Source organism: Hipposideros armiger, unplaced genomic scaffold (genome assembly GCF_001890085.2).
Source record: "Hipposideros armiger isolate ML-2016 unplaced genomic scaffold, ASM189008v1 scaffold_59, whole genome shotgun sequence".
Classification (NCBI taxonomy): Eukaryota; Metazoa; Chordata; class Mammalia; order Chiroptera; family Hipposideridae; genus Hipposideros; species Hipposideros armiger.
In genome coordinates, this window is record NW_017731409.1 from 3,133,344 (window position 1) to 3,146,144 (window position 12,801).

The following is a 12,801-nucleotide window of genomic DNA, read 5'->3' on the forward strand; positions in this document are numbered from 1 at the left end:
AAAAAAAAAAAAAAAGCCATAGCCTGGTGGACACACACTGCTGCTGGAGAGGGAAACATGGGGGAAAGGGGTGGCTCTCCTCTTGGGGGAGGAGTAGGAATACATGCTGGTCCCAGCATTACAACTCGAAGAGGGACAGGAGCACTGTAAAGACCACATCCCAATACCCAGGTTCACAATGCCTGCCTAAAATTGAGGCTTAATGATATTATTTGATAATAGGAGAGTCTGTACACGTATGTACATGAGAGTATGTACATATGTGTACACACACACACACACACACACACACACACACACTCTTATCTTCACCTCAAACTAGCCTAGAACCCCTGATTCTTAAATTCCTTCATAGATATACATTGTGGTCAGCAAAAAGATTATCAGTAAGGTTTTGCCTCATTTTAAAACTTAAACGCTCTCAATTTCTAAGCCCTAAACCATATTTACATATAGGAAAATGTAAATTTAAATATAACTCAAAACTATTTTGGTCTAAGGGGGAAAGAAAACAGGAAAAAATCATAAAACGTTTGTCACCAAATTTTAGAAGTAGATTGGATTTCAGAGATCAATTTGGAATTCAACTTCACTATTTAAAAAAGTGAGGAAACTAAAGCTAATTGGGATTTTCCCAAGGTCATACAAGTAAATAATGGCAGGGTCAGGGATGACTCCCAAGTTAATTTCTTAGTTGATGAATACAATAATCAAACTTGCTAGCCCATTTAAAATATTTTTCAAAAGCTTTAGGATCAAATACAGTATGGGGAATATAATCAATAATGTTGTAAAGATTATTTAGGGTGCCAGATGGGCACAGGACTCATCAGGAAAATCACTCCATAGACTGTGTACATGCCTGACCAATACTCTATACATCTGAAGCTGAAGTAGAATAATATTGAATATCAACTATAATTAAATATATACATTTTATATATATATATATATATATATATATATATATATATATATATATATATATNTATATATATATGGCCACAGGATGTGGAGTACAGCATAGTGAAGACAGTCAATGGTATTGTAACAGCTATATAAGATGTCAGAGCAGTAGTAGACTGAGGAGTTATCACTTTGTGAGGGGTGTAAATCTCTATTACATTGTTTTGTACACCTGAAACTAATTAAAACAAGGAAAAAAATAATAAAATCTGTAAAAAAAAAATCTATGTAATGTATTTGACACTGTGCAATGTATAGTAAACATAGAATAACTATAATCAGCTTTAAAACAATCAAGGGGCCAGCCGAGTGGCTCAGTTGGTCAAGAGTGCGAGCTCTGAGCAACAGGGTTGCCGGTTTGATTCCCACATGGGCCAGTGAGCTGCGCCTGAGTTGAGCTGCCGTTGAGCTGCCAACAGGTGGCAGGATGGCTTAGCTGGTGAAAGCGCATGCTCCTAACAACAAGGTTGCCTGTTCAAGATGGTGGGCTATGCCCACCCGCAACTAAAGACGAACTCAGCACCTTGAGCTGAGCTGCTGCCTGGATGGCTCAGGGGATAGAGCACGTGCTCTTAATAACAAGGCTGCCGGGTTCGACTCCCAAATGGGATGGTGGCTATGCCCACCCACAACTAAAGACTGAACTCAGTACCTTGATCTGAGCAGCTGCCTGGATGGCTCAGTGGATAGAGCGTGCACTCTTAACAATGAGGCTGCTGGTTCGACTCCCACATGGGATGGTGGCTATGCCCACCTGCAACTAAGATTTAACACAGCACCTTGAGCTAAGCAGCATGACTGAACTTGGAGCTGAGCTTGCTGCACCCTCCACAACTAAGATTGAAGGACAACAACTTGGCTGTTCCCCTTCCCCAATTCCCCAACATTTTCCCCCTCCTCCAATTCCCCAATAAAATAATAAAAAATAAAAAATAAAAAAAAAACACTTTAGGATAAAAAACAAAAACTAAAAGAACTAGTATTCTTTAAGTTTTATTCCCTGACAATCAATTAATATTAGCTTCTCATACCCTACAAAGCAGAAATTCCCTGACTAACTTTGAATGCTGTAAACTCAACTATGTATCACTTTAAACATATTAATGGTCATTATCATAATCACAACATTGATTTTGGAATGGAAACAATCTAGAATTTCAGAAAACAAAAAAAATTTGATAAGCAGTATTCAAACTAGATAACCTAAACAAATGTTTATGTTTGTATATTTATGTTTATATAGAAAGTACATCAGGCATGCCCTAAACGTGAGAAATAGTTTTCCAATTTGTGAACCACATCATGCAACCAGCTCATTCAGGATAACTTGGGTTGTGTAATCATACAAGAATTATCTGGATCATGTGATCATTAGGTTTATCCATTTTGTGTAATCATTCAGGATTACTCAGTGTATGAATAGGAAAACTATTTTTCTTACCTAGCTAAAGTTGTTACAGGAAACGAGGGTTCTTGGCTTCACAGGAAGGAATTCAAACATGAGCCGATATCAAGTTTAAAGTAAAAGTGAGCTTATTTAACAGGGAATAAGTAAGAAAACAAAGGCCACCCCATAGACAGAGTGGCAGTCTAATCGCTGGTGGAAGAGAGACTCCCTCTATCCCCGGGCTAGGGGTTAGGTGTTTTGTTTCCATGGAGAATTTATTGGTATTGGGGGGAGAAAGGAGGAAAGAAGAACGGTGGTAAGTTTAACTTTTGTAAGATGCAAGAAGAACAGGGGCAGGTTTGTTTTTAATTCTTGTAAAGCACTACTTGTATTTTATTTGCTGTGGGCTTAACTACCAGAATGGTCATAACAGAATCTCTAGTCTCTGGATAGTTTGTTCTGTGTAACTGATGAACATCTGCCTGAGTTCTGTGTCTTGCAGCACCTGGGCAGTAGGCTTAGAATCCAACCTCCTAGTTTCTTTTTCTGTAAAAGTAGTCTTCATGTCCCTTCCCTGTATTAAAGTGACTTAATTTCAAAAGATCAAACACCCAGCGTTAAATCGCACATTAATTGCTTCTGAGAAGTGACATTTATTATAAACGGCATATCTAAGTTAAACTAACCTAATAAGAAACAGCATGGCAAAAACATATGCATCCTACACCAGTTTAGCAGATAGCTTTTGTCAAAACACCAAATTCACTATCTAAGAAGAAACATTTCGAGTCAAGGTAAAGAGGACCTCTGAATCTCAAAGTACCACCCCATTCTGAAAGTTGTCCATTGTCATCAAAGAGAAGGGCTCTCAGACTAGTTTAGTAATTTGCCTAAACTATGTATCTCAGGATGAGAGAGAAATGTAATCAAAGAAGTGCACAACATTTGGCCATGTGAACATCAGCAAAAGAAATGTACAATACATTTCACAATAAAAGAGCCAGATGCTTTATACTGCGTCTACTGCAATAAACTACATTTGTATGACTGGGTATGGTTGCTGGCATACAATACAGCCTCTTCCTGTGATAATTTATTTTAAATTCATCCTAAATTGAACAAAATATGACATACACACTTAACCTTCTCTTCTTCCTCCCCATTTTATAGATGATTCAGTCAACAAAAAAACTAAAACAAGCAAATTTTATTTTTCATACATCACTTTTCTATAAAATTTGAGGAAAAGATTTAATGATACACATGGCCAAGCAATAGTGCTTTCTAATACTTTTAATTGGTAAAAAAATTCTTGGCTTACAATCATATTAACACTTGTAAAGAAGTAATTAACAATTATCAATCTAGGTTTAATTGTAACACCAAAAATATAACAAAGTACTATTTGTTTGCATCTTACTTATACCAGCAAGAGTTTCAAATACAAGTGTATAAAAAAAGCAGTGCGACAACATAAACAAAAATCTTTAAAAACATTAAAAACAAGAAGCCAAAGTAGAGCCAGGAATAAGGTGAAAACTGTACCTTCATTGTAAACCCAATTCTGTATGTTTTAATAGATGCATATATTAGAAGACAGGTTTAAATATAGCCAGCCACGGGCATATGCATAAAATGTTTTTAAAAGGTTATACTAGAAATTTACAGTGATTACCTTTAAAGAGAAGAACAAGGGGTTGATGTTGAGAAATAATTTTTCATTTTAAACATTTCAGTGCTATACTGAATATATCGTGTGTGTATATATACCATGTATAAGGCTCAAGGGTATGGAAAGCACAGAGGATTAGATAGTTCTGAATACCCTTTAAGGTGCAAGAATGTGATATTTTTATTAAAAATGGAGTATAGGGGAGGTAGTAGGAATAAACTGCTATTTACCATATCAAAATGTTAGATTTGTAATCAAAGAAGGTCGCCCTAAGGAAAAGATTATTACATCTATTGTAGATACCTCCTAGTTCTTGCTTTCAACTATTGGCTAACTTTAGGGTTTAAGAAAGCCACATACACTTAGTCTCAGGTCCCAAATTAAATAAAAGGAATGACTATATTAGTGGTACCTAAGACCAATTTTTCTTTAGGTTTTAGTTATTCTCAGTAAACTGAGAAAAGTAAATGACAAAGTACTGAAACTGGAAAAGGCAAGGGAGCAGATTCTCTTCTATAGCCTCCAGAAGGAACTCAGCCCTGCTGACAGTGATTTTAGCCCAGTGAGATTTATGTTGGACTGTTTACTTACAAAACTATAAATTTGCATTGCTAAGCCATCCAGTTTATGGTAATTCGTTACAGCAGCAATAGAAAACTAATGCAGCATATATTCTGTAAGTAACTTTAGTTTTATAAATTAAGATATTAATTTCAATTTACTCAGCCTAATTTTAGAAATAATACACATACAAACATATATGTAGACAAAACACTAGACTAAAAGTAAGATAACTGCATTCTAGCTAGTCTGATAAATATTTGTGTGACCTTGGGTAAACTATTTCTTCACCATGTAAACTCCAATTTCCTCATCTGTAAAATGAAATCTATAAAGCAATTGTTATAAAATAAATCAAAAAGGCAATTATAGTCAATGCCATCTTTGACTCAAGAAACCTCTGGATTAAATAGAAAATAGAAATAGCTATTAATTCAAGGTTATGTTAATGAGAATAGTATTATATAGTTAATTCAATGTATAACAATCAATTCTATTCTAAATGATATGAACAATTAAAATTGAAATAAGAATGACTTAAAATGTGTAACAAAGCCCTTAAGGATCACATTTCAAGGCTAAGAAAACATTAAGATTTCTTGAAAGGAAGCCTGATATAAAAAAATATATGGGTCTGATGAGTATCATTATCTAAGGCATAGACAGTAAAATCAGATTATTTTTCACTCTTTCTGACACCCCTCTCAATGCTTAGAGAATTTCATAGAAGTTTTTGATCTTCAAAAATGACAACTGAATGTTGTCTTTTTTGTGTATTTTCCTCACTGTATAAAAGATCAATTACAACAAGGTATTTATGTCATTTCTTAAAATAAATTCTGAGTGGGAGTATATATTATCATGATACTGCAGTTCCTCAGAAGCTATAAACCATCAGTCATATATAGTGATGTTTACTAGCACAATGTGGTAAACATTACCAAAACTCTTCAGCTGGACACACCTATCCCACTTTGGTTTGAGAGATTTTGTTTAAGAGGGAAAAAGAAAGCCATTTGTTCAGGATTTTAAAGAGAAAATATTGCTATTGTGAAAGCTTTTAGTAATTTTTCAAGTGAATTACTCAACTACCCCTAAAATAATGATTATCTACTTAAGACTGTCAAATGTCTCTCACAGATAGTAATTAGTGCCGTATTATAAATTCCAGCCAGGCCAAAGAAACATTCTCAAACTAAAATGAGACTCAAGGGCAAGAGGATTATCGCAATTTTGAATTCTGCAATTATCAGATATATTAATAACTCACATAACAGGAAAATAATTCAGTTTTAAGGGATTTATTCCATACATAATTCTGAAGTAGGACACATTTTTAAAAGTCAAGATGATCTTTGATGACAGCCTTGTTTAAACACTTAAATCAGAATCCACTGAATTCTGAAGGGAATATATAGATAATCTGACAGTGAGACCTCAACTACCTTTCTTGTAAATTATACTTTGCTTTGATTCATGAGAAAACAGGGAGGCTTTGAGAATAAAGTTATATACTGCCTTCAAAAACTATGTAGTATGTTCCAATTTATGATTTAATGTAAAAAAATGTATCTTTTTCCCTTAGAATATTTCCCTTACAAACCATAATTCTGCCAATACAACTGAAGAAAATTCCTAAAGATATAATGTAATTTACATAAGCAGTCATTCTATTTATAAATGCCAAGTATCTTAGTCATTGTTCACTTAAGTCAGTGATGACTTGTCTTTTTTTTTAAAGTGGTAATTATAAATTGCTTTGCATTAAATCATCATTTTATCATTATATTCTCAACAAAGCTTGGGAAAACATTTTAATATCTTAGTATTCATTAAACATTATCAGCTTGTCTTTTATTAGGACATGTAACAAATACAGTAGAAACCTTCGTATATTTGAGCATCCAAAGATACTATGACAATTGCCATCAAAGAACACCAATTTAAAATGATAATGAAATAAAACATGCCAATATAAAGTACTTCTATAAGTCTTCAAATGAGCTCAATGTTAAATGTTCAATATATTTACTATAAAATTATATAAACAGACTTTGAAAACTAATTTTTCAATACAGGCATTTACAATTTGGGGACCAAAATTTAGGCTTACACTAATCTTTCAGAACAAGTTGATCTGAATATAAGCTAGCTTCATTTCATTTTCTAGATCAGAATATGTACCTAAAAAGGAATATCTAGTGGAATTATTCAGATATTCCCAATTATGTCCTTCCATTTCCATTCCAATGGTTTTTTGCAATCTCTTAACATAAAAAATTATGCCTTCAAGAATATTCTCCCTGAATTTCCTATCAAGATGGCATAGTGAGTTTATACATAGACTCATCCCATCAGCTCCAAACACATGGTAATGACAGAAGAAAGAGAAAAGAAGAAAATTGGAAGGTGGGGGAAGATACTTAGTTAGGCTTAAAAAAAAAAAAAAAAGAACTCAATTGAAAAATGGGCAAAAGACTTGAACAGACATTTCACCAAGTAGGATATACAGATGGCAAATAAGCACATGTAAAGATGTTCAACATCATTAGCCAATAGAGAAATGCAAATCACAATGAGATATCAGTACACACCTATCAGAATGACTAAAACAAAAAATACAATAACAAGTGCTGAGGATGCAGAGCAACTACAACTCTCATACATTCTTGCGGGGATGCAAAATGGCACAGCCACTCAGGAAAACAGTTTGGTAATTTCTTAAAAAGTTAAACATACACTTACCATAGGACCCAGCAATCCCACTTCTAGGTATTTACCCTAGAGAAACGAAAACGTATGTTCACACAAAAACCTATACATGAAAGTTTATAGCAACTCTGTTCAAAATCTCCAATAACATGAACAAATAAAAAGCACCCAAATGTCTCTCAATTGGTGGTGAATGGATAAACAAACTGTGATACATCTGCACAATGGACTACTACCGAGCAATTAAAAAAAAAAGCAAGCTACTGATATATGAAAAAACTTGGATGAATCTCAAAGACATTATGCAGAATGAAAGAAGTGAGTCTCACAAAAGGTTAAACACTGTATAATTCCACTGATAGGACATTCTTAAAAAGATAAAACAGTGAAAGAGAACAGATCAGTGCTTGCCAAAGGTTATGGGTTGGGGGAGGGTATGACTAAAATGAGCTAGCACAAGGGAGGTTTTTGGTGTGATGGAATTGTTTTGTGTCCTGACTGTGGTCATGATCATGTGAATCCAAATATGTGTTAAATTCATAGAACTGTACCCAGAAGAGTCAATTTTATTCAACAATTTAAAAAATAAAATTAAAAATATATACACATACATATGAATGAATATATGTATTACTATCCTGTAGTCCAGAAATAGAATAAAAATGTAAAGTGTTGAACAGAGCTAAAGCTACAGACCTATTGAGCTCCTCTGTACTGAAGAAAGCAGTGGCAGGCGTCAGTTCCTGTAGGGTAATAGGAAAGCCCACAGATAGAGTCACTGCTTGAACTTACACTGGGAAAAAACACAAAACTATTGTCAAACTACTACTGGGACTAAGGCTTTAAAGGAATTTGCAGAGAAGGAGCCCAAAGCCTACACAGATATTCCCTCAAATTGTAGACTTAATCCTAAACTGCACGTGTACAAAGCAAAACTTCAAGAATGCCAGCAGAAAATGGCAACTGGGAAGATATGAGTGGAGATTTCAGTAGCCGCACAATGTTGGATTTACTACAATTTAAGGCTTGTCACGTGTAAAAGACCTTGATAAAATACCCTGGGCTTTATGTTGAGTCTTCAGAATGGCCTGGGTTTAGGACTACAGGCTCTAGAATGGAATAAAAGCAAAAGTGAAACAGATCAGCCCTTTCAAAGCCTAAAACTAATCCTCAACAAGACCACAAAAGATGATGCACAAAACAAGTATATAAGTATTTGACATAAAAATGTCATTCCTATTTTCTTAATTATAAAACTTCAAATGCTTATATTCCTATTGTATGTTTAAAACAGCTGTTTCAGGTGAAGCAGTTTATGTATCATAGTACCTAAGTATTCATATAACTGCTGCTGTGATCTCTCTACCAACAAGCTACTTTATATTCTGTCCTTTCTCTTTCCTGCTTCCTATGACTTCAGTTTGTTATAAGATTCAACTTAACATAAGCTAACTCAGTCTCATGAAATCTCTCATTAGTTCAGCTACTGTTAGCTGAACTAACATGTTAGCTAAAATAATGAATGATTCTTTTCCTAATTCCAATAAGATTAGATAAAATCATTTTTACATATAAGAAGATAAACAGATTGCAGTCTAGTCTATGTATTGGGCTTCTCTTGAATTGGGTACTCGCTCCTAAATCCAAATGGCAATGGTTGGAAAGAATGGTATGGAGATACAAAGTGCACATACCTACCCGGGCATATCTCTTCAGTAGGAGCCAATAGTACAGAAAGCTGTTTCCCTTAGAAAGATATGTGGGTGGAAAGGCAATTAACAACATCTTTAAAGTCTAGGCTTAAAAGCCAGCAGAGTCGCAAATGTACAATAATACTTGTGCTCTGCAACCTCCTTTAACTCAATATGAATTGACCATCACCTACATGAATAATATGCTTTATGGCAAATAATTGTATAAAAGAGGGTTCCTATACTTAAGAAGTATGTGATCTAATTGAATAATATTCATATACATGAAACACTTAGATAACAAATAATACAAGGTGATTAAATGCAAAAATGAATGGAAGCCACTGAAATTTGGGGTTAAAAAAAGGTCTCGTGATAATTAGTTGTTACCTGGTCATTAACAGATAAGTTAATGTTCATTGAAGGAAACTCAGGAGAAATTCCAAATACTAAGAGAAACCCCAAATTTTGAGGATAACAGCTCTATTTCAGAGGATTCTGTGTGGGTTTATCCCTAAATTGCATAATGATAATGTATTTGGTGGTACCATCAGTATAAAAATGAAATCCAACTCTCTGTGTACTCTTTAAAAAGAATGATTCTCTTAAAAAATAGGATGCATTCATTTACTAATTCAATAAATATTTATTAAGCATCTAATAAGCCCGGCACTGTGATAGATGCTAGGGAAATTGTGATAAACAATATAGACATTTGTAAAATAGTCACTTCATCCCCTTATTGGTAAACATTTATAAATCCTGTATCAATATAGGGGAGATGATGAAAATTATTACTTGGTAATGCTACAGAAATCAATATAATTTAGACAAACGTTTGCACATAAATAAATGTGCATATATACTCATATGTGATATAATATACCATATGTGTAATATAACATTCTATGTAATCTACCATATGTTCAGGATCTGCTACAGACATTTTGTTTTTGACACAATAAAGAATCATTAAGTGCTTATGCTATTACCATCTTCCCTTTTTTGTGTTCTGTTTTTAAACTAGTGGTATGTTTATCCTTCAAATTCTGAATCTACTTTATTCCAATATTTTAAATCTATACATTAATATTATCTGTCACATACTGGCTGAAAACTATTAAAACCTTTATATTGTAACATATATGTACTGTTCTACATATTCTTGCCATAACATTCCACATTGGAAGTATCTGTCAGCTATGTGTTCAACTCAGTGTGAATGAAATCCTTGCATACCCATTTTCACAGAATAAAAACGAGGTTATTAGGATCATTTCTAAAGTCTGTTCAGGAACTAAAAGTCTGTGACTCCTTGACTATATAACTGACAGTATAAGAGCAAAACACGGGTAAAATCCAATAATCTATATACCTAATTTAAGACATCATTAAAGCCATCGTCCCATTTGTTGTAGTAGGCATTCTATAGAACCTAATCCTAATCTCAGTTCTGTCTCGATCTCTGCCCTTGATTACACACCCATCCTGGAATATATTAAAAACTCAGAAAGTTCAGGAAAGTAAATTATCCCAAAATGTAAACTTTTAGATAAGTAGTCAAATATTTCTGATTTGCACTAAATTATATCTAGTACCATTTCATAATCAAGATTAAATGAAAGGGCTTTTTGAAGAAATTAAACAAAAGGAAGATAAAGCAGCCAAGGAACATTCATATTAAAACACAATAATTAAGATTAACTAAATGGAAAATAAAAGAACCAAATGGAAATTCTAGAACTTAAAAGTGCTCTAATTGAAGTTAAAACTTTACTGGAGGGGCTTAACAATATATTGAAGATGGTAGAAGAACGTGAAGTTGAAGACCAATCAATTAAAATTATCCAACCTGGCAGAGAGAAAAACAACTGAAGAAAAATAAAGCTTCAGGGACCTGTGGGACAATATCAGATGATCTAAAATATGTGTAATTATGGTCCCAAAGGAGAAGATAGTGAGACTGGGGAATAAGAAATATTTGAAAAATAATGGTTGAAAACTTCCCAAATATAATGAAAAACATCAACTTATAAGAAGTTTAGCCAATCCCAAGCAGGATAAATATAAAGAGAACCACATATAGGCATATTATAGTTAAATTGATAAAACACAAAGATGAAGAAAAACATCTTGAAAGCACCCAGAAAAGGGGGCGGGGAGGAGATACATTATATACAAGAGAAACAAGGATAAGAATGACTACTAACTTCTCATTGGACTTTAGAAGACAGTAAAATGACATGTTTTAAGTACGTACTAGGAAGGGGGCAATAGCAACCTAAAATTTTATATTCAGCAAAAATATCCTTCAAAATGAGGAAGAAATAAGACATTTTCAGCTAAAAAAAAAAAGCTGAGAAAATGCTTGACAACAGATCAGCACTACAAGAAATGCTAAAGCATGTCCTTCAGGCCAAACAGAAAGGGTACCAAATGGATACTTAGATCTACAGGAAGGAACGAAGAGCACCAGAAATCATAAATAGGTGGCTAAAAATAAACACATACTTTGTTTTCTTTTCTCTCACAATTCACTTAAAATTCAAATAACGGTTTAATACAAATATAATAACACTGCAAGGTGGAGTTTATATCATATATAGAAGTAAAATATATGATAAAAATCACACCAAAAAAGATGGGGCAAAAAAATGGAATGATATTGTTTAAGGTCTTACACTGGAAACTAGAACCAGGAAGCAGGGTGGGTCAGGTGGAAAATGAGACAGAGGAGTGATGTGGAGTGTCAGGTGTAAAATGTGAGATAACTTTCTGATGAGATGGAAATATTTTTATCTTGCTTGTGGTGGTGGTTATAAGGAAAAAATAAGTAAATGGATTTCCAGACATACTAGGGATTCAGGCATTCATGACTAAACAGATGTTGAGAAGAATGAAAAGAGATGTCTAAGATGACTTCAAGTTTTCTGAATTATAGAGCTCGTCCCCCTTAACCACCCTGGGAGCTACAGTTAAAGGTGTCAAGAATAAAGGTTCTAAATTGTTTTGGGCATGTAGAAGTGCCCAGAGGAAAACCAAGTGGAAAAGAGAATAGGGAATGGAATATAAGAATTTGGAGGGCAATAAAACTTTCTAGCTCAACACTTAGATGTAAAAGGTTAGAACATAAAAGTGGTAGTTAAGGTAGTAACTGTAGGAAAGGTTACCCAAAAATTATATCTAGGGTAAGATGGGCTAAGGACCAGGGACAGAGCTACCTGTCCAAAAGTCAGAAAGAAGTTACCCCTTTTATTAAGCATATACAGTAAAACCTTGGATTGCGAGTAACTTGGTTTGCGAGTGTTTCGCAAGATGAGCAAACATTTCTATTAGGTTGGTGCAAAATTAATTGCCAAAGTAAATGGCAAAAACTGCTATTACTTTTGCACCAACCTAATAATACATTTTAACTTGGTAAATGAGTGATGTCTTGCAATACGAGTAGTTTGTTTCTGGAACAAATTATGCTCGCAAACTGAGGTATTACTGTATTTAATACAAAGGAAGAAAAACACCTTAAGAATGAGAAATAGCTATGATAGGTGATTAGGAAATAGCAGTGTCACTGAGAGGATAAAGGAGTTTTAAGGAAGAATTGTTTGATCAGCTGATCAAATCCTGTGGAGACTTTAAATCAAGATAAGTAGTTGAATATGAAAGGACTAAAGGAAATTTCTAGGTGCCAGAAGCATAAATGAAATTTAAACTCATAATAGTAAGTAGGACTCACACTCAGCAGCCCCTGGATGTATAAATCCCATGTACACATCTTAAGGGCTATGGTTTTAATCCACACTCCCTAAGGAATG

General features: G+C 33.9%; 1 protein-coding gene across 1 annotated transcript in view; it reads right to left on the reverse strand.

The window, feature by feature from the left end:
* Positions 1-12,801, reverse strand: part of GPHN (gephyrin) — a 435,631-nt gene that overhangs the window by 396,591 nt on the left and 26,239 nt on the right. The window lies entirely within an intron of this gene.